Raw genomic sequence first — 5,733 nt, 5'->3', positions numbered from 1 at the left:
CAGCGACACGCCCAGCGACACGCCCAGCGACACGCCCAGTGACACGCCCAGTGACACGCCCAGCGACACACCCAGTGACACGCCCAGCGACACGCCCAGTGACACGCCCAGCGACACACCTGGTTCTATTGGAAGTCAAAAGCAGCCCAGGCTCCACCCCACACCCCACTTCCCACTCCACGCCCACACCACCCACCCTTTACTTCCCACCCCTGGCTTCCCACACCCTCACTCCTTCCCTCCATCTCCCACCTCCCACCCCCACTCTCAAGGAGAGGCCACAACAGAGAAGAGTAGGGTAGAAGTGAGGTCAAAATCAGCATAAAGAAGAAACCAGTGACCGAGAGAAAAGAACACGCGGACCTGGGGCTGCTGGCTAACAAGCGGGGAGAGAGTCCTCACTGTGTGAATGAGCAAAGGTGCACCATACTGACCTACGAAAGTGTCACCTGTTTGTAGAGATAGATTCACTGTTGAGCCTTTGACCTTTCCCAAACTTGGTCCCACTTCCTTCCGTGGAAATGCCATCTTTCTTAATAAATGGTCTCCTTTTCTTTTTTTTTCTTTTTTTCCTGTTCAGCCATCTCATATAGGGGGAAGACATCGAAAAGTCCTCCCTCTCAGATCACGGCACTTTTCATCTACCCCATAAACACAGCCACTAAAATCTACTAGGAGAAAATGCGGTAGTCAAATGGGAAAAAATGTTCTCTTCTTCTCCCATTATCCATATGTCCGTCCTTGGTCCAGTTCCTTTTTCCTTGACAGAAAAACCAAACAAAGCACCTAGAAATTCCAGCAATGTCCCCCTGACCCCCAATGTGTTATATTATGTATCTATAACAACATGCTGAAGTTAGGCCCAGCTGTGGCCCCAGATGACCGGCTACCTCAACCACCAGACAGGGGACCCAGCAGCCTGGACAAGTACAGGCCCTAACTGGACTTCTTCTCACTGCTGTGGACTCTAGACTCACAGCCTGTGCCTCTGGCAGTCCCAACAAGTCAAGTTCAGCCACCCACTCTCAATAGACCAACTTAAAGCATCAGATTAATAGCGAAAAGACAGGCAAGGTGACGTATTCAGTGTCAACACATTGAAAGAGAGACAGAGAGAGCTCGGCCTTCCCAGTCAAGCTGTAGACCAGCCACCACTGCCTCGCCTTCATCTCGGCTCCATTCCCCTACAAGGTGATCCAACAAATTACAGATCTCTTTCCAGGGGAAAAGTTTACCCTCTATCTGGCATAGACATGAGCCCTTTTCTTTTCCCGACATGAGATTCTTGAGGCGCTTCAATTGGGGGATCTATAGTCTGATTTCCAAAGGGAGGGGAACAGGGTCTCCTTAGTATATCCTCATTCTTGCCAGCCCAGTTACATCAGCATCGCAGCGCAGAGACGGCGCCCTACCCTGTATGCTCCCAACCCAGAACAGGCAAGGAAGGGGCTGCAGGTCATCCAATGGGAGGTGGGGGTGGGGGAGATGACCACCGTAGGCTCAGAAAGGTCTGAGGTTGGAGGGTTACACTGAAGCAGGTTTTCCCTTTGTATAAGAAGTTTATTATAAGAGTTATTAATGCCCTGGACAGACAGAAGGACAACAGCATGGCATGGGTTCTGAGGATAGCTCAAGCTCCAATGCCATAGGTAGAAAGACAGCGTGAGTTCAGGTTCTCAGGTAGAGTAGAAGCCATTTCTACTGAATTGCAGAAAGAGGGGGGGTAAGTTGCAGGGTGTGAGCTTGCTTGCAGCCAGGCTGTCCCTGATGCCTGGGTAGCAGGGGAGGGCAAGAAATTCTGGGTAAGGAATGTGTGACTCTAGCATACAGGGGAGGGGGGGTACATCTAGTTGAGGTCTCTCCATTTTAAGAGTGAGGGAATGTGGGCCACCTGTGACCAGGTCTGGAAACATCCTTGGGGCTATTTGGAAAGAGTGTGGAGCCTTTAGGAGGTGTAGCCTCAAAGAAGGAAGTAGGAAGTCCATATAGCCCCACCTACTGTTCTCTCTCTGCTTCCAGAGTTCCTATATGAAGTGATTAGCACCTTCCTGCCCTTGCCACCAAGTTCTCCCCACCATGATGGAGCCCATCCCTCTAGAGCTGTAAGCCAAGATAAACATTCTCCCTGTAAGTTGTTTTGTCTGGGTATGCGTCACAGCAACAGAAACGACACCAGCTTCAATCGGGAGAGTCCAGTCCTCGTGAACCAGTGCAAGCACATTGAGATTAAGTCCCAGCTATGAATAGGTGGCATAGGAACATTCTAGGTGGGACTCTCCAGGCCTTCTAAGACAAGGCCCAGCAGAGAGTTAGGTCCAGAAAGCCTATGTCTCCCACCCTAGATCATAGCTCTGCCAGATGAACTGCTCAAGAGCCAGACAAGCTCTGAGAAGACCTGAGGTACCGGCCTCCAGCTGTCCCAGGTATGCAGTACTTCCTCTGGAAGATGCCACAGGGTCTCTGGGCTCTTCCTGTTTCTAAAACACAGGCCTACCACAGAGGGCTCAGAAACAGACCATGTGGCATCGGCATGTGGGTGTGTGTGTGTGGGTGTGTGTGTGTGTGTGTGTGTGTGTGTCTGGGACAAGCAGGCCCAACACAGTTTTTGGATGACCCTCTCTGATTTCCCCAACTAGATAGGGGTAGGGTTCTAGTTTGAGTTCTATTGCTGTGATAAAAAAACAAACAAACAAACAAAAAAAAAAAACCTCTGACCAGAAACAAGTTGTTTGGGAAGGAAGGACATAGCTTATTTCCTCTTGTACTTCCAAATAACAGTCCTTCACGAAGGGAAGTCAGGGCAGGAACCTGGAGGCAGGAACTAAAACCGAAACCATAGAGGAATACTGCTTGCTTTTTGACACAACCCATAGGCCCCTGCCCAAGAATGGAACTGCCCACTTTTTTACACAACCCATAGGCCCCTGCCCAGGAATGGCACTGCCCAAAGTGGGTTGGGCCCTTCCACATCAATCATAAACCAAGAAAATGTCACACAGTCATGCCCATAGACCAATCTGACAGTTGAGGTTCCCTCTTTCCGGGCAACTAGAGTTTTTTTTCAAGTTGACAAAAAAACCTAAACAGTAGAGGTGATTCTATAACCCTGCAGAATCAAAGAGGTGACGAGGAGCCAAGAAGCTGGCTCGGTGAGTAAAGGGCTCGCTGCCTAACATGGAGGTCTGAGCTCAGATCCCCAACAACCGTGGAAAATGCTGGGCATGGCCGCCTGTGCCTGTAATCACAGGACTAAGAAGACAGAGACAGGAGCATCCTGAAGGCATGCTGATCCTGTCCTAGCACACACAGTGCACACCACAGGCTCCTCAGAAAAGAGGTTGATGGGTCCTGGGGTGGGGTGGGGAGCAGGAGCACTCTTGGGAGAAGCACTCCCCCCGCCTATGATAAGATACTGTTCTTAACATCTACTGGATTTTTGTCCCTTGAGCTACAAATTTCAGGTGAGTTTAGAATCATTTCAAAAAGAAAAAAAAGAAAAGAAAAAGCTTTAGGAGCTGGGAGACATGGTTCAGTCAATACATGCTTGCCAGTATCTGCATGAGAACCCACATCCAAAATACACTGAAAAAGCCCAGCACTGCAGTGTACACCAGCGCTGGGAGGGGGAACAGGTGGAACTCTGGGAGCTTAGTGGCCAACCAGAATGCCAAATGAGGAAGACCCAGGCCCATGGGAAATCCTGTCCCAAAAATCAAACAAAAAACTCAATAACAGCAACAACAGAAAGGAGGGAGGCTGGAGAGACAGCTTGTCAGTTAGGAGCCCGTCATGTTCTTCCAGAGGACCTGTGTTCTGTCCTCAGAATCAGGTAGCTCACAACTGGCTTTAACTCCAGCTCCAGAAAACCTGGCACCCTCTTCTGCCCTCTGAGGACACCCACACACGTGGCACACAGACACACACACACGTAAAAAATAATAATTTTAAAATGCAGGAGTCTGATGAGATTGCTCGGTAGTAAAGCTAATCCAAACCTAAAATCCTGAGTTCAATCCCCAGAATGCACAAGGTGGAAAGGAAAAAAAAAAAAAATACCGGTACTCGAAAGTTGTTCTCCAATGTTTGCCTGCTTAAAACCAGACATTTGTGTGGCACTGGCCCGGGAACAGGGTCTTGGAGGAGTTTCAGTTTCTGAGCCTGAGAACTCAACTTTCCCCTCCCTGAAGTGCTATGACTGCTGAGCACTTAGTCTGTGACAGGCGAGTTATCCTGTGTTTCTTCTGTGAAACATTTCTTGATTAGCTTCCTGCTAACTTTATCCCACCGTACGATGGCTTTCTGCCAACCCTGACCTATTTTCCCCCTGAAAACTGTATATAAGAGGCTGTCCTTCTTAATACACTTACTTAACGTAAGACAGGCTTGAATGAGACCTCCTGACCCCCTTTCCTAAATTCTTTCACTTCTGATTCAGTGGTTCTTCCTCTCAGAAGGTCATAACCCAGTCTGTATGCTTTCCTGCAGGCAAGCCAAGAGGTGCATGGTCCCCTGCAGGCAAGCCAAGAGGCTAACCCAATCTGGATGGTCCCCTACAAGCATGGCCAGAGGCTAACCTAATCTAGATCGTTCCCTACAGACATAACCAGAGGCTAACTTAATTTGGATGGTCCCCCACAGGCATGCCCAGAGACTAACCTAATCTAGATTGTTCCCCACAGACATAATCAGAGGCTAACCTCATCTGGACAGTCCCCCGCTGGCATGCCCAGAGGCTAACCTAATCTGGATTGTTCCCCACAGACATAATCAGAGGCTAACCTCATCTGGACGGTCCCCCAACATACACAGAGGCTCTCTTAATTTGTTTGGTTCCCAACAGGCATGCCCAGAAGCTTCTTTCATGGGTCCCGTCAAATTGATAGTCGACAGAAACAACACAAGCGGTATCTTCACATCATTGGCCTTGCAAAAATCCCATCATGCATCTGATACAATGCCGTGTTAGAAAACTCTATATAAGGGCAGAAAAGAGGAATAGACTCCATTCTTAGACAATTCCAGCCTTTTTCTAGAGTTTTCTGCCTTTCCCCACCTTAACTCATGAATAGTCTTCCACCACTAAAGTCTGTCCATAAATCAAGCTATGAAAAAAATCCCATGAATCATTGTAAACTATTATTATTACTATGATCATTATTATTATCATTGAACATGCATAAATCACAATGTACATGTGGGGACCAGCAGAGTTGACTATTTCCTTCCATTTTCTCATGCCTTCTGGGGGGTAAGCTGGTCCATTAAGCTCTGAACGCTTTACTTGGGGCATCATCTTGCATGCCTGATCTTGAACTTCTGATGCTGGGGATTGGATGTAGGGCTTCGTGATGATTGATCTTGGTTGTCAGCCTGGAGACTTGTCTCTGGGTGGGTGGGTGAGGGTACTCCTAGAAGAACTGACTTACTAGGGCCCCTCCCCAATGGCAGACCGCACCTTCAGGTTAACAGCCTTCAGGTAAGAATTTCTGAGGATGGAAACTTTGCCTTTCGCGTAATTGCCTTCACTGCAATAAAGAAACATTGTATCTTCTCTTACTGTGTCTGCTACTGCCACCAATGAGATCAGAACTTAGCTTCTTCAACTTTGATTTGGTTTCGCCAGGAACTGAGGACCTGTCTATCTAGAAATCTGGAGGATTTCTATTGGGCCTTCAGTCCCAAGTTGGGACAACTGAGGCATCCAACCTCATGGACTGAGTGTGACCAAGTTCT

At 48.4% G+C, this 5,733-nt stretch overlaps 1 non-coding gene across 1 annotated transcript; it reads right to left on the bottom strand.

Moving 5' to 3' along the window:
• Window positions 1–566: 566 nt before the first annotated feature.
• Window positions 567–702, bottom strand: LOC121451144. The gene has a single exon (XR_005974677.1). It is a non-coding gene; the product is annotated as a small nucleolar RNA SNORA29 (small nucleolar RNA).
• Window positions 703–5,733: the final 5,031 nt, after the last annotated feature.

Source organism: Microtus oregoni, unplaced genomic scaffold (assembly GCF_018167655.1).
Source record: "Microtus oregoni isolate MIOR12 unplaced genomic scaffold, Mior012 000007F_ref0000211, whole genome shotgun sequence".
Lineage (NCBI taxonomy): Eukaryota > Metazoa > Chordata > Mammalia > Rodentia > Cricetidae > Microtus > Microtus oregoni.
This window is presented reverse-complemented; position numbering and strand designations above follow the sequence as displayed.